Source organism: Phasianus colchicus, chromosome 4, assembly GCF_987193195.1.
Source record: "Phasianus colchicus chromosome 4, bPhaCol1.hap1.1, whole genome shotgun sequence".
NCBI lineage: Eukaryota > Metazoa > Chordata > Aves > Galliformes > Phasianidae > Phasianus > Phasianus colchicus.
The window spans coordinates 69,907,882-69,932,276 of NC_143439.1; the positions used below are offsets into that span (position 1 = coordinate 69,907,882).

A 24,395-nucleotide genomic window follows, 5' to 3' on the forward strand; every position below is an offset into this window, starting at 1 on the left:
TCCTAGGCTACAGCTCCACTGCTTTCACACTTTGCCTTATCCAAACGAGTTAGCAAACGCCTTCCAGTTAAGCAGAAGAAAAATTGCTCTCAGATAAGCAGCTGAATAGTTAACTAAGCCTAGATTATGAAGGCCTGGCTCCATTTCTGCCTGAGCAGGTTAATTGTTAACACTCTAGTAACAAAGGCCTTTGGGAGACATACCTAGGCACTGTGCCACGTGGGAGGGAAATCAATCGCTGCTCACAGGCAGGGCAGGTGACAGCAAACAGCCTGAGAGCAATGCAGTGTGTTGGAATGCTCACGTGTGGTTCCTACTTTCCTCCTCCTGCAAAGGCACCCAAAGGTCAAAAATCCCCCCCACGCACCTCGTAACAGGTGTGCCCACGACCTTGAGCTGTCAAGTTGGTTTGCTTGGGTTTTAATGAGCATGCAATTAGTGGAAGGGTGTAAACACTCGTTTCTGTAGGACCTACACCTGCACAGTGCCTAGGGTTCTGTTGGTTTTCCAGTTTGTTGGCACTGGTGCCAGAGAGGTATCTGGAGAACAACGTAACACAATTCTTAGAACAATGGAATGGTTTGGGTTGGAAGGAATCTTAATAAACCATCTGGCTCCAGCTGCCACGGGCAGGAATGCCTTCCACTAGACCAGGCTGCCCAAAGCACCATCCATCCTGGTCTTGAGTCATCTTGGTCCAGGGTGATGGAACAGGATAGGAAAAGTGTCACAGGATGAAAGTGCTGTGATCATATCAGCTTCTTCCAGAAAGATGTATGGATGAAGAAGGGAGGACCACTAATAGGCTAGTTGTGGGATGCCAGCAGACTGTGGGGAGCAAAACCACCTGTGTTTGGAGGTTAACAAGCCCTGGAGGAGAACTAGCACTAAAATGCAAAACCTGCAGTTAGGCTGGGCAAGTACCTCCTTGGAAGACCATAGAATCATTAAGGTTTGAAGGATCATTTAGTTCAGCCACCAACTCACGTCACTTAGTGCAATATCTACCCTTTTCTTGAACACCTCCAGCAATGCTGATTCCACCACCTCCCTGGGCAGCCTTTTCTAATACCCCACCACTCCTTCTGAGAAGAATTTTTTCCTAATATCCAACCTGGTGTTTGAGCCTGAGTCTCAGAAAAGCCCCACAACCTCAAAGGTTGCTGCTGGGGTTGGCATGAACACCTTGCATTCCCAGGTAACACCTCCAGAAGCAGTAATGAGACGGGAGCCCACCTCCTGTCCCTGCATGGATTGGTGTGGTGGGCATGGAGGACTGCTGCAGAGGTTGGATGGACCTGCTTCATTTCTCCAGCAAGGTTTTCTTTGTTACTTCTGCTCATGTACTACCTTCTTATGGCCATGCTGGGCCCAAAGCAGGCCAATCATGGAATCATTAAGACCACTAAGTTCACCTAGTCCAACTTGTCAATCCATCCTCATCATGCCCACTAAACCACGTCCCTTACTGTCACATCTCCATGTTTCCTGAACACCTCCAGGGATGGTGACTCCACCACTTCTACCACCATGCCAACAGCATGTCCACATGAGTGGATGCAAGAAGCAGAGACACCTCTGCTCTGCTCTGACCTGGCTCCAGCATGCCAGCATCTCCTCTTCTCCTTCACCCTTCTCAAACTGACTCGCTTTGAAGAGGAAAATAGAATGAGGTTTCCCAACTGCTCACTCCCAGGCATTCTTTCCATCCCTCAAATCATTCTTGCTGCACCTCCCCCAACTCCTTCTCCCCTCTCCTGACTTGGTGGCTGCCAGGTTTTCTTCCACCACTGAAACATGGCACAGAAGCACAGCCCTGCTGGACGTGAACCTGTCTGCGGAGTGTGCAAATTGCTGACTTCCCTCCCACAAGCTTTTTCCACTGCCAGAATCCAGACAACGTCAGGAGAACTCCCTGTGCTTTCCAAGGACCTGGAGCTCTCCTTCTCCTTTCTCCAGGCCACTCATCTCTGCCATCTGCACCATACCTACACTATCTTCCCAGCTTGGGAATCCTGCTGGGAAATACTGCTTTTGGGAACAGGGGACCCACAGCAGTCCTGAAGTTACTGCTCTCAGTTAGAAGCCATCAGCCCCCAGGATAGAAAACACAAGGAGCCACTGTGCCTCTCTGTGCATGGGGTCAGGGTGGCAGGAGATGGGACACTGAGGTCACCGTTGGGAGCTGCACTTTCTTGAGCTTCTGTGGGAAATAAAAGCAAGTGGCTCAGAAACGCTTCCTTTTCCTTTCTGCCTGCTAATGAGATAATTACAGCCTTTTGTATTCTGGGAAACTACTTTCTCATTACAGGGGCCGCATCAGCTATTTACATAATAAGCCTGAAACAAAAGAGAAGAGATGAAAAGACCCAGGCAGCAATTCAGGGAGAGCTGCACTGCTGCCAAGGGGGAGCCCACAGATGGTGGCTTCCTCCATCCCCATCCATCCCTTTGCTGAGGTCAGGAGTGGGTGGCAGTGCCCAGTGTGGGACATTCCCAGCATGGGATGCTCTTTGCTCTCAGCTGCAAGGGGCCCTAGGTGTCCCAGGAGTCCCACCACTGGGGGTGCAATGGGTACCAAACTCTCCCATCCCCATGTCCCAGATTCTTCATCTTGCCAGCTGGCCAAGGAACATGCCCCATCCCATATCCCATGTCATATTTCTCTATCTCTTCAGTTGGCCAGGGACATACTGGATTCAAGCCTGTCCCATCCCATGTCCCATGTCCTAGTTCTCTCTCCCCACATCTAGCCAAAGGACACAGTGGATACCAAAATATCCCCTCCCACATCCCATGTCCCAGTTCCTTGTGCCCCAGCCAGCCAAGGAACACACTAGATACCAGTGTGTCCCATCCCATGTCCCAGTATCTAATCCCCCAGCCAGCCAAGGGACATGCTGGGTTGTCAAATATCGGATCCCATGCCCCATGTCCTACTTCCCTGTCACTACAACTGGCCAAGAGACAGATTAAGTACCAAAATGTCCCATCCCACATCCTATGGCCAAGTTCCCTGTCCCCTTAGTTGGCCAAGAGATGCTCTGAGTTCCAACCTGTTCCATGTCATGTCCTTTTTCCCCAAGCTAGCCAAGGGTTAGCACTGGATACCAGCCTGTCCCATCCCATGTCCCACATCTCAGTTCCCTGTCCTTCCAGTTGTCCAAGGGACACTTTGGGAACCAACATTTTCCATCCCACACCCCTACATGCTGTCCCCCCAGACGCCTAAAGGACACTGTACACCAACTTATCCCCAGCATGCCAACCCCACCACCTCCCTTCCCCAATAAAGGCCCTATTGTTCTTTCTCCACAAAGCCTGAATAGTGCAGCCTGCTCCACCTTCTCCAGCTAATCCTCCTGCTTTGCTATCAGTTTTCCTCCCAGCTTGTCGCTGTGCTGAAGGTACACACTCTGCTGCCACCAGGAAGTGGCAGGAGGGAAATCACTGCAACACAAACCGAAACCTGTGTTGAAACGGATCAGTGGGACATAATGTCCAACCCTCTGCTCAAGAGCTGCTTGCCCAGGATTACATCCAGACTGTGCAGTTGCTACAGGTTTTGCAGTCTCCATCCATGGAGGTTTTCAAGCTCCCTTCCAATGAGGGCAACCTGTCCTTGGAAGACCCCAATGGGGACCCATGTGCTTTTGGGGCACCCTCCTCCACCTGCAGCATCCCCCGATCATCCCCACTCCCTGACCCCAGTGGGATCTCCTGAGCATCCAAGCAAAATTCAGAGGGGAAGAACCATGGGTGCCCCATTGAGCCAGGGTTGGCTGTGAACAAACCTTGTGCCAGCCAGATTCCATCACCATGAGCCCGGCTGTGATTTATAATTAACTCACTCACAGGAATTTCAAGGGCGTGGAGCAGCTGCCTCGTGCTGCTGGGGGGAGCCTGAGATGTGCTCACATCTTGAGCTGGGAGCCCCCCACCACTGGTACACCACACCCTGAGATGTGGGGATTCTGCATCCCCAGAATGAAGGGGAGCAAAGTGTTGGTGGATGCCAGCTAGATCCAAGATGAGCATGTATGGGGGGGGGATAGCATTTCCCCCTGGAGCAGCCCACAGCTTACATCCCACCACACACAGCTTGGGGACAAAGCACGTTCCACCCCGGTGCCACCCCAAGCTCTAACAATGACCCCAAAAGCTGCTGCAAGAGGGAGAAGGAAACGAAACCCCTCCCCCAAAAAAACCTCCCCGAACTCTTTGGGGTTTACCTGGCACAGCCAATGCTCTGTCCTCCCGCACTCCCCGTCCTGCCGTGGGCTCTCTGCTCATCATCCACCTGCTCAGCACCCCCAGGAAAAACTCCCAAATCCTACCTGGCGTAAACAACCCGCCGCACTTTGCTCTGCCTGATTGGCCTCCGCCAGCCCGTGCCGTGCCTTAACTCTTTCTTTGCATCTTTGCACCCAGAGGCCAACAGTGTGAGGAGGAGGGAGGCACCCAGAGACCATCTAGCATCTCCACATCTGCTATGGAAAGGTGCTGGGGGTTCTCACAGCACAAAGGGATGTGTGCTGTTTCAGGTGCTGGTCTATTGGCACTGGGAGAGAGGTTCCAGCCCAATAGCTTTGAGAGAGTCTCAGCTCTTCAAGATTTGGGTTAATTCATATTTTATATCTTACAATGCACGCAAAGATTTGGGTTAATTCATATTTTACATCTCATTGACAAGCATGGAGGAGGCAGATTCTGGCTGTCTTTTCTCTGTGCCAACGCTGCCCTACCTCAACCCCAAAATCTCTGATAAAGCCACACATCAATTAAAACAATAATTGAAAAAAGAAAAAAACCCCTTACTTATGTTAGGTATGATCCCTGCAGCCCATTTGCACATTTCACATTTCAGCACAGAGGAAATGGAAGGGGCAGTTGCTGTCTCCCATGGAAGCGAGCAGTAAGCGGTCACGCTGCCCATCTGTCCATAATTGTGGCATATTCTGGCTTCATTTCAGCCCATTTGGACAAATAGGTTTGAGAGGTTTCCCTGTGCACACGGATGGGGGAGGTGCTGTAAGTGGAATGCTCAGTGTGGGATGCTCAATGTGGGATGCTCTATGTAGGATGCTCAATGTGGGATGCTCTACGTGAGATGCTCTATGTGGGATGCTCTAAGCATCCAGGTTTGGTTGCCAACCGATCAACTTGCACAAAGTGGCCTCAAGCCCAAGCAGAAAAAGCTCTCAGCTGTGGCCAAAGAGCAATCAAACTTCTCCTGGGGGGCCAACCAGCCCCCAGCACTCACGTGGGATTATTTGTAGTTATACAGCCACACAAAGCTGACGTTAATTTGGACTTATTTGCTCAAGGGAATTTGCTGTCAGCAGGATGGCTGCGTGTCAAAAGAGCTGTTGGTTGCAGCCTTGAAAACATAGCATCATCCACCACATGCTAATCGCTGCAAGAGTGGTAAAATAGCAATAATGCTAACAATAACCTAATATGGGTTACATGTGTATTACAACTGTGGCAACACACACTGCTGGAGTGCATGGAAAAGGTGTAAATTATGCAGAAATAGATTCCTACAGAGCCTCAAGCTCTTAATTTTGCCCTTTGACTTCAGAAATGGGGGATTCCCAAGAGGCAGTGGCTGCTTTGGGCTTTACTAGAAGACCCCCCAGCAGCAGGATTCATGGCTTGCACCTTGGAAATAGAAATACTGGAAAAATACAGAAAGCCCTTCCCACCCCAGGGAGAACAGCTGGGGTTGTGCAGGTTGACGTTGTTTGAGGTTACGCTTGTTCTTTCTTTGGAGCTTTGCTATATCTAAGCACTTCCTGAAGATGAATAAATCACAATGGAGGCTTTGGAGAACACCAGGATCTCCACCATGATCCATGCTCCCAGCACTCTCAGACAAGCCATAAACTTCTGAACCCTGAACTCCCATTTCTAACCAAGGACGATGAGTGTAAAACCTCCCATCCCACCAGGACCACCTCCACCAAAGCCTCTCCACAGCCTCAGAGAGCCCCCAGCTCTGTATTCTATCTTGCAGGGGCTCTTGCACATCCACTTGCATCTACACCATCATGTTTCCCAGTCCCCAAAGGACATAACCACCAAGCCCCTTTGATTTTGGGTTTTATCTGGATCTACACTGCCCTTTTTGGTCAGCTACGGTCAGTCTCCAGGTAGTGACCACCCTTCTCTGCCATGGGTCAGACCACGAGTCTGCCAATGTGCTTTTAAATGCTGTTTAAATTCAACCAGATCGCGGTTATCAACACAGATTGCACCCTAATTAACAACACAGCTTGAACTCTAATTAGCATTCTACAGAGCTCGTCAATAGGGGTAACTTTCAGCCTTGTGTTAGGGGTTAGGAATTATCCACCTGCCTACCCAGCTATGATGGACTGTATCTTCCTGCCTGGGGGAAGATACTTTGAACACCCACCAAAACCCCAAAGTTCATCCTGCAAAGGATGCCCATGCCAAGAACAGCGTGGATTTCCACCATGCATAAGGCTGCAAAGCGTCTAGCAGTGCAGAAGAGGTTAAAATTAGAGGGGTTTGCAGATTTGGGGAGGGAGCCACAACAAAAAGAGCACCTGTAGCTGTTCAAAAACAGAAAGAAAGGAAGAAGAAAGGCAAAAGGAAAGAAGCAGATCTCCTTTCTCCGCTCAATGAATCTCCTGGACTGACTGCTATCAAATGGGACCCTAGGGACTCCTATTCATTTTTTCTCTTCTGCAGAGAAATTCTCTTGTTTGAGAATTATTTCTATGGAAATGTTCTAGTGTTTTTCTCTCTCCCTTTTTTTTTTTTTCTCTTCAATGAAATAGGGTGTGTGTTGTTTTCTTTTCCAATGCCCTCTCCTTCTCTTGAATAAAATAAAATTCAGTTTTCAGAAAGAAAATGTACCGCTTTACCCCCCAACCCTCCCCCCCTCTTTTTCTTTTCAATGCCTTCTTCCTCTTGAGGCAAAGCAAAATAAACTCGACTCAAAACCAAACGCTTTGTTCCTTGGATCCTTTGTTTCCCTTTTCCTTTCTCTTGCAGCAGTGGCTCTGAGCAGCTCCCTGGCGGGGTGATCTCACTCCTGCTGGAGCCATTTCGGTTCAAGATCTCTAAGCACTTTGAGGTCCCCGGACTGTGGCTATAAAAGTGGTTAAGTGTTTTCTGCGCCGATCAGAGCAGGAGCAAAAATGTCAGCAGCAAAGAACGTCACCGGGTTGGGATTTTCCCCTGGGGTTTGTGGGCAGAAAGCATCGATGTGCTTGGGGAGAGATGGAAATGGGAGCAGACGCCTGGCTCCCCGCATTGGGATTTCTTCCTTAAAGAAATGCTCAGTCAAAACACCCTAATGTAGGCTAGAGCCATCCTCAGACTCCTTTATTTACAGAAGTAATCATTTTCAAAGTCTTGAGGAGATGAAAACCCCAAACCTCCCAAATGGGCACCCTGCCCTGACTGTGGAGCAGGGTTGTAAATCTCCAGAGTTTTCCAGCCAGCATCACTACAGCTTAAATTCAGTTCCAGCCCTCAGCTGGGAGCCAACTCCACTTGTTATAGAATCATAGAATCATTTGAGTTGGAAGGGACACTTAAAGGTCATCTAGTCCAACACCCCTGCAATGAATGGGGAAAGTAAGCAGATAGCATCCAGCAAAGTAAGTGAATGGCGTCCAACAGTCTACATCAAGAAGGTCAATCTCATGCTATAACTCCAAATCACCCCTTGGGGTGAGCTACAGGAGGGCTACAGCTTGTGGAGGGGTTTTATACGATCAGAGAATCATTAAAGATGGAAAAGATCACCAAGTCCAACCCCAACCCATTCTCACCATGCTCACTGACCTCAGTGCCACATCCTCAGGGTTCTGGAACACCTCCAGGGATGGTGACTCACCACCTCCCTGGGCAGCTGTGCCAGTGCCTGACCACTCTTTTGGATAACAAATCTTTCCTAATATCCAACCAGAACCTCCCATGGCGGAACTTGAGGCCATTACCTCTCCTTGAGTGTTTGCAGCTTCATGTCTTGCTGTGCCTTGTTGTAGCTGCCCTTGAATCTGTGGCTATCGTTTGAAGATATTCTCCACTATAGAATCACAGAATATCCTGAGCTGGAAGGGAACCACAAGAATCACCAAGTCTAACCCCTGAGATGTCATCCCTGCGCCGGTCTGAAAGCTAAAATGCTGACAAATTTGTTCATGCTCAATAAAGGGAATAAATTGAGGCATTTCCATGCTGCCCCAGAAGTGTGGATTGGAGGGGACCCTCTCCAAGTCACAGTGGAGGACTGGTGGGGGGGGTCCTGACCACTGCAGAGCTGGGTTGGTGCCATTTGTTGCAAGGGGGATGCTTTCCGTCTCCAACCCATGACAGCATCTGCTTGCTCAGCTTGAGGCAACGAGAACAAGCCAAAAGACTCTGGTTCCTGTCGTCCAGAGAGATGGTTTCCTATTCTGGCAAAGCAGCCCTGCTGGTATAAGCTGTCTCTTCCTGAGAGGGTTGTGTTGGCTCCACACTGAGCAGACAAGCTTATGCAGTGCTGGCAAGCCTGGAGCTGGTGCATAGCCCAGGTCTTCCTGTAAATCACAGCTCCTGCAACTCCAGCTGCAGATGATGAAAGCCTGGTGTGTGTGCTGTGATGCTCCAGCATGGTGGCTTGGCCATGCTATGTAGGTCAGTCTGAGCTGCGTGGGGGAGCATGTGATGCTTGTCCTGGCCATATGGCACTCCCACTCATGCCTGCTAATCGTAGCTGCTCTTAGGCAAGAAGAAATGCACTTTAAATGGTCATCTTCCTTCCTTCAGCTAATGAAAGGAAAAACTGGAGAGTTTTCTTGTCATCAGCCCTTCACACCACACATCCTTTGCCTGGGAAGAGAGCTCCTGTTTCTCTCATGGGAGCTAGAACCATATAAAAGCTGGACAAAGGTCCCCATCTTTTGAGCTGAAGAAATGGTGTAAGCAAGCAATGCTATCCCTTTTCCCTTCTTTTCCTTCATGCTTTGGTGGAGCTATCCCAGGATCAGGAGATGGTGACAAAGTCTCCAAAAAGAGGAGTCAATATGCCTAGAGAAAGTTGGGGCTAGCAGCTTTCCCAGCTAATTTTTAGGCTGGAGAAGCTTGTCTCAGCATCCAGCCCTGAGTGCTTATCCAGAAGAAAGGAAGCAAACCTCCTAGAGAGTTCCCAGGCCCATTCATAATCCCAGATCTGAAGGTCAAATCCGGTAAAAATTAATTGGAGCAAAACAAATTGCCACCAGAAGAACTAGCTTTCCAATGAAATGAGCAGGTCAGCATGCATCCTGTTTAAAAGGCCTGTTTCTATCCATATTGGGATTCAGGAATTGGAGACCCTTGGATGAGGATGGATGGCACTTTTTTGGCATCACAAGGGAGGAGAAAGGTTAAATCCTCACCTGGGCTTCAGCAGGAGCAGGAACAGTGGGATCTGCTGGGGGTGCAGGAAGCCTGGAGCATCTCAGTGGCCCCAAGCCTGTGTGCTTGCCCTGAGGTCTATGCTTTCTTTCTAGTCCCTGAGGATCCAGGCACAGATCACAGAGAGGGATTCGGCTGAAGGTGAGTGGGAGTTGAAATGCCATCTACACTCATGACTGATGTGCCTGACAGCACTGGGCTCTGGCAGGAGTTAGTTTACAGTTAATGAATGACACGAGTGTAACAAACATCCCTCAGCTATTGGTTTCCCCATAGATGGCTTCTTTGTACTCAGAGAAATGTGGGGATTCCCTGCCCTAAACACAAATTCCTGTGCAGTGGCTGGCACTGAAGCATGACTGCAAACCAGTCTCTCCAGTAATGGCCTCAAGTTGCACCAGGAGAGGTTGGATATCGGGACACATGGTTAGGGGCATGGTGGGGATGGGATGACTGTTGGACTCGATTTCAGTGGTCTTTTCCAATCTTAATAATTCTATAGTTCTAACTGGAAACCAGTGGTTTTGTCTCCACTCCCTGCTCCCCTTCCTATCACCTACTAATAAAAAAACACAGCAAGAAAGATTCCTAGGATAATACAGAATCATTAAAGCTGCAAAAAAACACTGAGATAATGTAGCCCAGCTATTGACCCAGACTTTGCTGTGCAGGAAGGAGAGCAGGAGCAGGGAGATGCAACCTTTGGAGCAAGCAAAGCTTCCACCATACTGCCCTTCTGCTTACATACTGCTTGCCTGACTGATTCACCCATTGCTTTCTGAATAATCCATAGAGATTTTAAAGTGAAAAAAAAAAAGAAAGGTGTTGAGGAGAAAGCCATGGATGGGCAGAGAGAGAAAATTTCCATAAGTGCATAATAATAACAGCAGATTACATAAGGGCATCTTGCATCATCTGTGGTTGGCATCTCTGGAGAAGTAATTACATCTACACCACACATCTAAAGAAAATATCATCACGTTAGCTTCCATATCCTATCATTAGACCTCACAAGATATGTGCCAGGGGTTTTGTTATTTTGTATACGTGGACTGTAGAGCTTGACGTTGATACATGGATTCCATCTTTTTTCACCAGCTAGGAGAGTTTTTGGAGTTCAGTGTGGCAGCTGACCCAGCTCCCCGTGGAAAGGGATGTGATGAGTGTCATCCTTGTGAACGGGATGGTGAAATATTTTAGCCACCTCCCCCAGTGCCAGCTAGGCTGATGGGGACCCTGGTGGGATGGAAAGGCAAAGCCAGGGCCTTGGTTTTCAATCCTTCAAATGGTCTTTGATTTCTACCCCTGTGCTACAAACCTCAGGAAGCCATTTTTCACTTGCTAAGAAAATGACCTGATTTGCAGGGTGGTGTTGCTCTCATGGGTTCCTGAGGTGTCTGCTCAGTCTCATTAAACAAACACTTCTGCTTGCCCAGCTTTGGACTTCACAGCAAGATTTGGGCTTTGAACACTTCTCCCTTCCCTCCAGATCCACTGCAAAAGGAAAATAAGGCTTTGAAATCACTACAGGGCTTGCAAATGACTTGGTCTGATGTAGTCTTTCTCGTGTGCTTTGTCTTGCTCGTGCAGAATTTGGGTGAAAAGGAGCCAGAAACAGCACATGACAATTTTCTTCTCTCTGGATCCAACAGCATGATGGACACAGCAGAAACAGCACTTCAGGCCAAGGAAGGAGGACCAGTGAAACACAGTTCGTCTACAGTTCTGGTTTCCTCCTTGCTTTCCATTTGCCAATAATTGGTTTCAGAGCACTGGGAAATACCATCACCTCTGTAGCAAATGCAAAAGATTTGTCCAAACTAGATGATCATTGCGGTCCTTTTCAATCCAGGCCTTTCTATGATTCTATGAAATCATGCCAAAGAGTCTCCTCCAGCAAAATGGCACATTTGTCTAAGCCAGCTGTATTCCCAACACCATCATCAGCTGCAGAAAACTCATTTCTACCCTAGGCTCTTAGGATGGGTTTTGTCCCCATTTCTCCTTTTTACTATCTTCCATCTGGAAGACTCGAGAATCACAGAATCATAGAATGGCTTGGGTTGGAAGGGGCCTCAAGGATCATCAAGCTCCAACCCCCCTACATGAGGGATGAAGGATGATGGAGACACGAGGGATGAAGGAAGAGAAGAACTACCAAGAAGAGCTGTCGTAAGGACCAGATCTAATGGAGACACAAAGCCCTGCATCACTGAACAAATAACCAGTGGATCAGTGGTGTTTGAGGTACTCTATAGCATGTCATCACATTGTGTTTTGTTCCCCTACCTACATGAAGAAAAGCAAGTTGGAGTAACACCCACTGAGCCCAGAGTTCCACCTTAGCCCCCTTAGCCATTGCTTTTCCAAGATGAAGAGTTCCGACCTGTTCCTTATGGAGAAGCCACACCCATCTTAATGTCCCATCCCGTTCCCATCACAGATGATGTCCTCCTGTCCCCATCTCCCCTGTGTGCAACTTTGTGATCACCCTGAGCTGCACCAGGATCAGGTCCCAAATGCCTCTGCTCCTGCTTCCACACCAGGCATCAAAATGCATTCTCCACTTTCACTGATGCCCTTCGATGGCAAATGTAAAGACATCTAAATGATTATTTGAGAGACCTTATTCTTACATTATGAGGATTATTCCTCCTGACAGTGACGATTTCATAGAACCTCATACATAGACCTCCTCCTAAACCATTTATTTTTTACCTAGTGCTTTGTGCTAGGATAGAACCAAGATGTGCAAAGGGAAAATACTGCTTGGGGCTGAGCCCTCACCAGCTCCCAGTACTCCTGAGGCTTTGGTTCTCAGCACGGGGCAGCAGGATGCTCCAGACCTGCAGGTAAGCTGGGAAGCTCTTGTGAAACACGTTCCAGAGGAGCGTGGCACGTGTTGAAAGCTTGCACTTCCTATCTTTGGGGCGGAATTCCTTCCAGCACAACATCCTTATTAATTTGCCTGGGCTGTGAGCAGACAACAGCAATCCCACGCCTCTCATCTCACCTGTGCTGCTGACAGCAGCTGCCGCGGGATCTGCTGCTACAACACCAGATGTACTTTCAGCATCATTCCTCTGTAGGTTTTTAAGTGAATCCGTGCTGGAAAAGCACTCTGGGAGGGTTTACAAGCATGCTTTAGGGCACTGCTTCAGACAGGACCACAGTCAAATGATGCACACGAATCGATCCCTGACTTCTTTTTAGGGTGGGAAGGAGGAGCATGTAGCCAAATGCCATCAGGAGCCAGAGAAGGGAAGAAATCAGAAGAAAAAGGGAGTGCACACTGCTCCAGGAAGGTAAAAGGGTGGAGAAAGGTCTGGGAAAACCCAACTGATCATGATCCATGTGCATGGTATGAAAATAATACTAATAAACCCTAATATTTTGCTAAGTGAAAAATGAACACCAAATTTTCCAGACCTAGGGTAGACTACATGGTAAGAGGGCAGAGGGCTGCACTTGCTTACAGACTGAAAAATAGAGAGGAATTTTTGGATAGGACCATCCTGCACACAGGACTCCATGCAAACCCTATTGGGGAAACCTTGGCGTGCCATCCTCTGCAGAAGGTGGTGGCTCCTAGAGACATCTTCAGAGTAGGAGCTATTGTGCCACAACAAGACAAAGCACTGGGGTGCTGGGTCCATATGAAGAGATGACTGGACACCTTTCGTTGCATTCTCAGTGCAGCTTGCTGGCTGACTTCAAGCTTTTTTGGGGCTCAACGTCACATCTTGAGTAGCTCAGTAGACCATAGGCCATCCATTCTCCATGGCTGGCATACAAAGGGTGGCTTGACTCTGAGGGTGACGCTGTCCCAGAGCCCTGGCAGCTGGACAAGTCCCGTGATGCCACGCCAGCGAGTAGCTATGCCAAGCTGTGTTGACTCCTGGGGAGAGGATGCCAAGAAATGCAGGAACTGGCAGCTCACCAGCACACAAACTGTGGCACCAGGCAGAGCTCCGTGGGTCATGCAGGTACACGGGCATCCAGGCCAGGTCGACATGGCCAAGGGATTGGACTCTAGAGAAGCTATTATAGAGAAGTCAGGCATTGACACAGGCTGCTCAGGGAAGTGGTGGGGTCACCATCCCTGGAGATGTTTCAGAACTGTGGAGATGTGGCACTGAGGGATGTGGTTAGTGGGTATGGGTTGGGATTGGACTTGATGATCTTCCAACCTTAATGACTGTATGATCATTCTCTTCTCTTCCCAGTCACCTTGACTCCTCCACCTGCTCATCCTAGCAGGCAACATTCTACAGTACCTATTCGCCCAGGGAAGGGTCTCTGTTACCTGCTACAAGGCTTGCACAGCCTCCAAGGAGCCAATTTTTGCTTGTGTCAGTATGGCACTGGGGATGGCTGTTGAGCAGTGCCTTTGAGTTCCCACCCCGTGCAAGGCAGGTGCACCACAAGCTCTGCATGGCTGAGATGCTGGATGTGGGAGGAGGGAGAGAGGTCAGTCACCCCCAAATAGCAGCGGTCTTAAAAATAGGCAGCCTTTTCCTGCTCACATTGACTCAGCCTTCACAGACCACAAATTCCAGAGATGTCACTGTGGGGAAATTGCCTCTCTGTGCTGACCCTCTGTCTGCTGAATGCCCTTCTGTGAGGGACAGCTCCAACACCACAAGCATGAGGAAAGGAGATGGGGTTAAGAGGGACCAAAGGAGATGTGTCAGCATCCCAGCATAACTGGGCTTGGATCCTTACCAAGGGGGTGAGCACCCTTCCTCACTCCTCCAGGGCTTTGGTAGGAGCCCAATTTTGGGTTCATCCCTACCAGTGGGGTTTTCTATCCCTAAAGATGCCCTTCTCCATCACAGTGAGATGGAGCACTGAGAATCAGGGAATCATTAAGGCTGAAAAAGACCACTGAGATCATTCACCTAGTCCAACCCATCATTTACACCCATCTCCACTGCAGCAGATAACAGGACCACATGCATATCTGTTCCCACCAAACTGAATTTCAGCTGTCTCTCATTCCAACCCTTCTCCTTCTCCAGTCCACTCTCATCTCTTCCAAGTGCTAGCACTTATCCTTCCATGGGAATGGCTTGAAAGCACCTCTTCAACTCTAGGAAAGACATTGCCCTGATGATTTTAGAGATGTATCCATGTAACTGTGGCCACCCCAGCTGGGATCACAGCCTCCAAAAGCCACCATGTGACCCTGAGAGCCCACAGCCATGGGGTCCCATTGCCCAGAGGGGCAGTGGCCACAGGAGAAGAGGCAGAAGAGAGGCTTCATGTTGTGTTTAATCCTGTATAAAGCAGATGCAGACAGCTCCATGATCTTTGGTGCCAATCCGGTCCCACTCAGCTCTTTTTCAGCCTTCTGCCCAAGAGATGTCTCCTCTCCAGCAGCTGCATCTTCACATTTTTAATCCAATCTGAATCTCTGGTTTCATCACTGGGGCCATATCCCACCAACACAGAGATGCAGAAGTGTGTGCTCTCATCTTCTGCCCTGTGAGGTCCTGCTGGTACAGAGACATCCAACCTACAGCCACAGCTGTGGCTAGAGGAAGGGTCATCATTGATACTTTGGAAGCCACTTCCTTCCCCCTCCTCTCTTCCAGAAAAGCCTTTTGTCTCTGGGTTTCTTTCTCTCTTTCATTAAAAAGAAATGTTTTGAATAGATTCAAACGCAGCATTGAATGCCTCTCAGGATGGGGCTCTTTTGGGCAAAGGAGGGATTTTTCATTGTGTTCAACTTAGCAGTGAGGAAACCTGTCTGCTTCTCCCACTGCTCCCTGCCTGGGTCCCACATCCTCACCCAGCTCCTGCCTTAAGTCCAACAGCCCACTCCATGCATGCTCAGCATAAAAAAAACAGGCATCCCTCCATTGGTGGGGGCAAATCTCCATAGCAGAAGTGCTCCAGCCTCTGAGCATCCTCATGATCTCCTCCAACAGCTCCGTAGCCCCATTCTGGGGGCCAGAACTGCCAGAGCAGAACGTGTCATTATTCTGCCTCGAGAAAGTTACAGCATTCACTCTGCAATCCAGTTTGTAGCCAACCCCTCTCCCAGTCCCGTATCAGATCTCTCTCAGATGTTCACAGACAACCAGAAGGAACCCTCCTTTTATTCTGCAAAATGAAGAACACAAAACAACTGAGCTGCAACAGCCTTCCCAGGACTTGGCTGGCGATCAGAACTAGCTGGTAACAATGGAGAAAAGGCAGAAGCACTCAATAATTTCTCTTCTGGCTTTGCAAAAAGCAGGCTGATGTTCTCATATTGCACAGGGGCGACAAAGTGCTTTCCAGTCCATTAGTATCCTAGGAAAACACTCAATGGCATGGCCTAGGGATAAACATTTTTAAACAGCGAGCTCTCATAATGTGCTCCCAAGGGTCCCATAGAAGCAGGGTGAGGAGTGCCGTGGACTGCTGCTAATCCTATCTAAGAAGTCCTGGGATTTCTCTCTGACTCCAGCAGACTAGAAGGATGCTAAATGCAGGGCAATGTTCAAGAAAAGAGGAAAAGAAGAGCTGGAGGGGTGCATCCCAGCCCAGCAGAATGGATGTGAGACTGGAGGGATGAAGCACGGGCAAATGTAAATGGATGGCTCATGCTGAATAAGTCTTAGCAGAACCATTCAGCTCCATTTGGGGCAGGCTGCATTAGATGACCCAAGTAGCTACACAGATGGGAATACACTTGTATGAGGTCTGATCATGGTCTGATTTTTGCTTGGTTCTGCATAGAGCCAGGAGTTGGACTCAATGATCCTTTATGGATCCCTTCCTACTTGGGGTAACAATGATGCTGTCCAGTTCCTCCTCACTCAACCCATTGGCATTTTGGCCTAACAGCTAATTTTGCAAAAGGAGGGATGCTCTCATTGCCCTTTCACAACATCTCTGCAGGTCACAGGGGTCCCTGCAAGGTGGACCTAGAGCAGAAGCCTTCTCCTTGCAGCACAAGTCACTGTCCATTGCAGACCCTCCAATCAGCACAGTAATTTATGCCAATTGCTGCTATCAGCTAATTATCACACAAGATCGATCTAAATGAAGTTAGGTGTCAACTGCTATTATGAAAGCTTGCCATACTGGAATAAAGCTGTGAAAGCTGTCAGGGCCCAAAAGCCATTCTGAAAGTGAAGTGGGAAGAGCTGGGTGGTTGGACTGAGATTCTCAACCCACCCCCACCATACCCACTGACCACGTCCCTCAGTGCCACATCCCTATGGTTCTTCAACACCTTCGGGGATGGTGACTCCACCATTCCCTGGGCAGCCTGTATCATAGAATCCTTACAGTTGGAAGGGACCTTTAAGGGCTATTTAGTCCAACTACCCCACAGTGAAGAGGGATATCTACAACTCCATCAGGTGCTCAGAACCCCATCCACCCTGACCTCAGGTGCCTCCAGGGATGGTCCATCCATCACCTCTCCATGCAACCTGTGCCAGTGCCTCACCACCCTCACTGTAAAAGACTTTTTCCTTCTATCCAACCTAAATATCCCCTCTTCTAGTTTGAATCCACTTCCCCTTGTCCTATCACCACAAAGGGTCCCCAATGTGGAGGTCATCCAGGCTGAGCACATCAGCCCATCCTGCCTAGTGGGTGTGGGACATGGGGGACCAGAGCCAGAGGCAGGCACAAAGCCCACAGAGACATGGGATAATCCTTCCCTAAGCCGTCTGTGACGGATTTAAAGGGTGTTTGTGTCGGTGCCCCAGGATCAAGATCCTTAAGGGATAAGTGTCCGAAGGAAATGAAAGGATTTGAGTTCTCAAGGCCAGGCATGAAACAGAGACACAGCTCCAGGGGGGTGTGTGGGGGGAGCGGGTTATGTTTTGCATGCTCTGCCTTGTTGGAGAGGGATGCTGGCCCAAATCCCTGCCTGTCTCTATGAGGCTGAGCCATGCAAGCCCTTCAGGGTGCAACAGTGCTTCCATCCCCAAGCCAAGGGTGGGGAACTGCAGCAAAAGTGCCCATCCTGCCTAGTGCCACGGTCCCCACATCCCCCCCTCTGCTGCTCATTCATTCACCCAATGGCTCTCCTCAAGCCACCAACACACTACTGCCTCTACAAGGGTTAAGGAAGAGGGGGAAAGCCATCAACAGATTGATGGAGGAGTTCATTAAAGAGGGAGCAATTAAATTCCAGCAAGGAGGAATGACCTGCACATCCATGTAGCCCCGGGGAGCAATGCTGGTAGGGCTGCACAGGGCACACGTGGTCATGCTGGGGGACAGCTTGGTGACCTGCAAGACTTGTTCTGAGAACAAACACTGTGCTGCATTCCCTCCAGGAGTGTTTGCAGTCCATGGGCTGCCTTGTTTGCCTAGGGTTGTGGTTTTATTGATTTTTTTTTTTTTTTTTTAATTATTATTAAAAGCTACTTCAGGTCCCTGAGAGCGCAGAGGGAAGACGAAATGCTGGTTGCCCCTAGGGAATGTGTTTGCCATGGATGAGATGAGTTTGGTTGGGCTGTGCTGGAAAACAGAAGTGATCCTTTGGCTGCAGGACATCGCCTGCCCCCAAACACATGTGGCTCATAAATTAACTGATAGGGTATTAACATAGAATCATGGAATCATTAAGGTTGGAAAAAAACTTCTAAGACCATCGAGTCCAACTGTCAGGCCATCCCCACCATGCCCACTAACCATGTCACCCCCAGTCATCCTTTCCACCATCCAGACAGCAGCTGGCTTTCCCCACATCCCACATGCCCACCTCCTTGCACAACCTTCTGGGTACCATCGCTCTGCCATGTCAGCCTGGCCCTAAAACACCACAGCCTATCAAAAGTGAAGTACTGGAGAGCATTATGGAGAAGCAGAGATGGGTGGTGGGTCTGTGCCTGCCTTAGTGCCTCTGCTGCAGGGATGGCCCTTCCTGGCTTTCATCCCACAACAGTAAGGCAAGGTGCATTGTCTGCCTTGAATGACAATCAACATAGAATGATAGATGTATCTGAGTTGGAAAAGACCTTCAATATCACCAAATCCAACCATCGACCTGACCTACTGAATCACAGAATATCATCAAGGTTGGAAAAATCAAGGTTGGGGGGTTGGACTCGATGATCTCTGGAGGTCCCTTCCAACCCCTACGATTCTGTGAAAGTCCTCTAAGACCATCAAGTCCAACCCCAGCCCACCCCCTCCATGCCCACTGACCACGTCCCTCAGCACATCTCCATGGTTCTGGAACATTTGCAGGATGGCAACTCCATCATTTCCCTGGACAGCCTGAAACATATCCCCATTCCTTGTCCTCTTACAATTCCTTGCATCACTGGGGCAGAGGACTATGTTCCCAAGAGCAAGAGAGGGCAATGTCAGTGGTGGGATAGCTAGTCCTCCCATCCTTATGTCTTGGGTGGGATGGCTTTGATAACACTCCAAATGCTTGTGAAGGGCAATGCTGGGGATATAATTAAGGCAAGGTCCATAGGGAGCACAAAGAGCTTGTACTAGATCAACTGATATAATTAGAAAGCAGGGACAAGGAGATGAGCTCCTGTGCCTACGGCTGGTCTATTTTTCCCATCTCCAGCAATTGGGCTAATAAAAGCTGCGACCTTCACATGCACATCATTGAATAGAATCATACAGGTTGGGAAAGACCTCTATGATCACCACAAATCCAAGCCCAACCCACCCCCACCATGCCCATTGACCACGTCCCTCAGTGCCACATCTCCATGGTTCTTCAACACCTCCAGGGACAGTGACTCCACCACTTCATTGGGCAGCTGCACCAGTACCTGCCTGCTCTTTCAGATATTTTTTTCCTGATATCCAACCTGCACATCTGTTTTGCACATCCCAGTCCCCCTATGGCACACACGGACATCCCTGCATGGCCCCATGCCCTCCTGCCTTTCCCCAGCTGGTGGACGTGCAGTCAGAAATTGCTTATCACACATTTTTCCTGGCTCAAATCATTATTATTGTTCCTGGTGCTGTGCTTCCAGAGGAAAAACATGTCTTTGGGCCACATACCAACGGATTTGGTTAATTCGTCACCCGCAGACGCACATATATTTATTTAAAAGCGCCTCTTGTTATGTTACTTGGCAACTTCTGAGCCTGAGTATTTCTCCAGCTGATAAATATTTGGGAGATTGTGTGCATGTGTTAATGAGATGATCAGCTTTCTCCTGAGCTCCCTGGCCCCATTGCATCTGTGCAGTCCCAGAGTGGTGCGGGGACCAGCCAGGCTGATGCAGAGGATGCAGGAGATGCTCAAGGGTTAGAAAGCAACTGAAGGAAAAATAATAATAATAATAATAATAGAAAATAACAGAGCAAAAAGTCCAGCTCAGCTCATTAAATAAATCCCTGAGCTACTACTGCTGGAGGATGGAATGCTTTCTTCCAAAGGGGAATCCAAACCATTCGCAGCTCTCTGGGCTGTCCCAAAGCTTAACGCATGTGTATGAGAAGGGTGGAAAGTGTGGTCACTACAAAGAGACTTCATGCAAGCAAAGCAGCAAGATGAGATAAAACCCACAGGTTCACTAACAAGACCACATTGGGAGGGCAAAATTCAGGTTTCCTGAGATGAAACAGGGGCTTGGAGGCTCCCACATGGGATGTGGGGGGACTTCCATCTCCCTCCTACCACCTAACTTGATTATAAGGACATCCTTCCCAATGGCTGCTTTAATACTCATATTTTTGCTGCTTAAGGAGGCATAGGACCACGAGGGAAGGCGATCCTGTCCCATTGCCCCAGCCCTAAGGGGACCTGGAGGCACCAGGGCACCTGGGTTCCCAGGCATGTGCCTCCATTTCACTTTCAGATCCCTCAAATAATAATAACTGTGTTTGCCAGCTCCTGTGACAAGAATGACTAATAGGGAAAGATCTGCCGAGAAGGGAAAAAAAAAAAAAAAAGAAAGATTTCCTCTTTTCACCCTTCGTTTGCTGGATGTCTCTGACAGCTCTAGGCACATCTGGGATTTCCCTGGTGCAATCCTATGGGTTTCAAAAGCCTTAGGATATTTCCAGCTATACCCTTGTCACACATCAGCTTCCTCAAAGGGACAGGAATCCATTCGATAAACTTTTTGCAGCCTGATTTATCCAAATTCCTGCTCCACAGTAAGCTATAATGCCATGATTTTCACCGTGCATTTGGAAACCACTCTATTCATTTGCCTTTCTGCAAGGGAATGGAGAGCTGCCCTCCCCACACACCACATCGTGGCCTGGACCCTGTGGTGATGCTGCAGAACCTGCAGAGGTTGGGGACACTGGCAACATCAGGAATGCTGGGGATGTTGGGGGAGATGGCAGAGGTAATGCGATGGAAAGCTCAGCAATGGCAGCAGAGCAACAAGGTCCTCAGCTGCAGCAAGAGAGGATCTGCTCCAATACAACAGCCACAGAAATAAAGGAAAGACACTGCTTACCTTCAGAAAGCCTCAGGTAGGCAGGGATCTCCAGCAAGATAACCTTGCCTCCACTGCCAACCCTTAAATGAGGTCTGGGAAGGGGTGGATCCTGGCTCCACCCTTTCCAGTTGCTCAGGTGCATGCAATGCACTTGAGCTCCCCTGGGTTGGCCTTGCCTTCCTACCAGATGCTCAAGCACTTTTTCAAACTGTGACAGCATTTCTGCTACAGCAGTGTTGGGGACATTGGAGATGTTGGGGAAGATGGCAACGTTGGGAATGCTGGCAACGCTGGGGACTTTAGGGTTGTTGGGGATGCTGGGGATGTTGAGGACATTGGGAATGTTGGGGAAGATGGCCGTGTTGGGGGATGCTGGGATGTTGGGGAAACTGGCAATGCTGGGGACTTTGGGGACATCGGGGATGTTGGGGACACTGGGGATTTGGGGCTTTTCTGCACTTTTTGGATCTGGGGGATGCTCCTGAGGACATCAGCCTGCTGACCCAGCAAATACTGTCTCAGGATTGGGGGATGGCAATGTTGGAGATGTTGGGGACATTGGGGATGCTGGGGAAACTGACAGAACTGGGAACTCTGGGGATGTTGAGGATTTTAGGGAAGCTAGCAGTGTCAGGGACTTTGGGGACATTTAGGATGTTGGGGGTGTTGCAGAAGATGATGGAGTTGGGGATGCTGGGGACACTGGGGACACTGCAAGGCTTTATGGGATGTTGGGGATGTTGGGGATGTTGGAGATGTTGGGGAAGCTGGCAGTTTTGCAGACTTTGGGGACACTGAGGATGCTGGGGACACTGGGGATTTTGGGCTTCCCTGCACTTTTTGGATCTGGGCGATGCTCCTGAGCACATCAGCCTGCTGACCCAGCAAATATTGTCTCGGGATTGGGGGATCCCCTCTGTGAAGCCACACACACCCCTGTGCTGCTCTTTAAATGCCCCACAGAGCTATGGGGAGATTTTCATCCCCTACACAAATCCCTCCCAAGGTTCCCACGACCCCATGCATGGGACACGGGGGAACCACGCCGTCCCTACGCCGCTCTCCATCTCCTTTCAAACCATTGCAAGCAAATCCATTCCCCAGCCGGGCTGAACTCTGATGACAGCATTGCATGCTATATATAGCGACAGCGGATCGCCGCTCCATCCAAGCGGGGCCACACATAAACAAACGGCAGCGCACGGATACCTCCATGGAGAGGGGATGGTGAGCGACCAGCGTGTGATGGAGGAGCCCCCAGACCCCACAGCAAAGGTCCTGAGCCCCTGTATTAATGCCTGCATCGCTCTGCTGCTGGTGTAATGTGGGTTTGAAGATGAAGGATGTGCCGGAGGGTGTTGGGAGAAGAGCTAAAGGAGGCACCAAGGGTTATCCCGTGGGGCAGAGGCATCCCCAGGATGGGATCGTGCTGAGAGCTCAGCATCCTTCTGAGCATCCCCTCCCCGTAGCATGACGCTGCCACGGGGTCCCCAGGTTTGGACCCACTGGCAGATGGAGGGATATATAGGGGTTGGCACACCCAGATGGGGCTCGGTGCTGCACTGCAGCACAGCCCAGGTCTTGCCCTGGCTTTGCCATGGGGCTGTGCAACGGGGATGCTCACAGGGACGGATGGAGCCCACGGGGTTGGGGAGCACCCACATCTCTGCCAGCGTGCACCCACCCCTGGGGGTCTGCAGCGAGCAGCACAGCCATACCCACATCCCCCGGGTGAGGTCCCAAGCTGGGAGCCCCGTGTCCCCCCCATGACCCCCCAATCTCTCCCCCTTCGTCCCTCCCTGCTGCCACCGCTGGGCCACCCAGCGCCGAGGCAGATGACATAATTCCCAGCAGCTGCACACGGAGATCGCTCGGCCCCTTCGCCGAATCCCACCCCAGCCCCTTCCCCTCCAAAATAAGCTCACAAACGATGGAAGCTGGGAAAGGGGGGGTGGGGGGAGAGGATGGGGATTTGGGGGGGGGGGGGGTACCAATAGGTTTGTAATCCCCCACCCCTCACCGCCCCTCCCCTCCTCGCACTCTATTTTTGGGTGCTGTCATTTCCAAGCAGCTGTGACTTTAGGCACAAACAAGCAGCACCCCCAACCCTCCTCCTTCCTCTCCCCCCCCCCCCAAAAAAAAAATATAATAATAATAATAAACCAAACAACCCCAAACATTTTCCATCATAGAGCTCCCCTTCCCCCCCCCAGCAAATTCCCCATGGGTGGGTGCTTGGGGTGATGTCCCCCCTTCTCCCCACACATCTCCCCTCTAATCTCAAAGCCATTTGGGAGATGCGGGCAGAGATAAGGGGGACCCACCCCCACCTCCCCCCCATCCCCAGTAGTCCCCCAGTCCTCCCTCAGCCTTCTCACCAGTATCTCCCAGTTCCTCCCCACCCTTTGCCTTACTGGTGGCGGGGACGCTCGCCGGGCAGAGCTGCGGGGCGGGGGTAGGGTTGGAGCCTGGGGGGCCCCTCCGGCCCCGTCGGAGAGCTCTCATCTCATTTCGTCGCGCGTGTCACCCCACGCACACGCACACACACACACACACGCCTCTCGCAGCCACGTTCCCCCCCTTCTTGCGGCAAAACGGCGGCCGGCCCCGACCCCACCCCCTGTCAAAGCTTCAGCCTAACAGCGAGGGAGGGAGGGAGGAAGGATGGAGGCAGAGCTGCTCGCCGGCCCTTTAACCCTTTCTTCTCTGAATCCGCTGGGGTGCAGCCTGGGGACCCCCCTCCACCCATAGCCTCCTGCTGTGCCTCGCTCGTCTCACGGTGCCCAGAAATCGGGCAAAGATCTGAGCTGATTCCCCCAAATCTTCCTTACCTCGGGCTGCATCTGGAGTGCTGTATCCATTGCTGGGTCCCAGCACGGAGGAATCACCAAATCACTGAGGTGGGAAATGACCTCTGAGATCACCAAGTCCAATTGCCAATCCATCCCCACCGTGCCCACGTGTCACCCAGCCACCCAGGCTGGTCACTCCATCCAGAAGTACTTAGACAGCTGCACCACGGTGAGATGGGCTCCAAGTCCCCTCTCGAAGGGGGCACTCCTGGGTACCCCAAGTGGGAAGGGACAGAGAAGCACCCCTAGGTGCCCCCCACCCAGTGATGGGACATGCTCACAGGATGCTCAGTGCAGCTCCACCACCAACCTATCTGCAGTACAACTGTAGATGGACACCCGAGAGAAAGCAAAACCAGGACAATATTTCCCCCCTGCACTCTCCAGTCATCTTCAGTTTAGGATATTCCAGTGGGTGAGCATTCTACCAAGACAACCAAGCAGAATGAAGCTCTCACTGTACCCCATGTTTGGAGCATCAGCAGTTCCCAGCTCCTCTTCCACACTGTTACAAAAGGATGGGTTTTGCAGGGTCCAGGGCTCAGTGAGATGTCCAGGTTGGATATTAGGAACCATTTCTTCTCCAAAAGAGTGATGGGGCACTGGCACAGCTGTCCAGGGTGGTTGTGGAGTCACCATCCCTGCAGGTATTCCAGAATCACGGAGATGTGGCACTCGGGGGCACAGTTAGTTCACATGGTGGGGGTGGGCTGACAGCCTCTGTTGAAGGATTACC

The 24,395-nt window shown here is 50.3% G+C and overlaps 1 protein-coding gene across 5 annotated transcripts in view; it reads right to left on the minus strand.

Annotated features, from left to right (window-relative positions):
- The window catches only part of LZTS3 (leucine zipper tumor suppressor family member 3), a 44,842-nt gene extending 21,074 nt beyond the window's left edge, over nucleotides 1–23,768 (minus strand). For 2 of the 5 annotated variants that reach the window (XM_090139900.1, XM_090139894.1), the window contains exon 1: nucleotides 23,186–23,409. The gene's annotated coding sequence lies outside the window, so the exon portion shown is untranslated. Of the gene's footprint in view, nucleotides 1–4,232; nucleotides 4,592–23,185; nucleotides 23,410–23,638 lie in introns of those variants that run through there. The other 3 variants (XM_090139897.1, XM_090139895.1, XM_090139896.1) reach the window with 3 other exon arrangements.
- Between the last annotated feature and the right edge of the window lie 627 nt (nucleotides 23,769–24,395).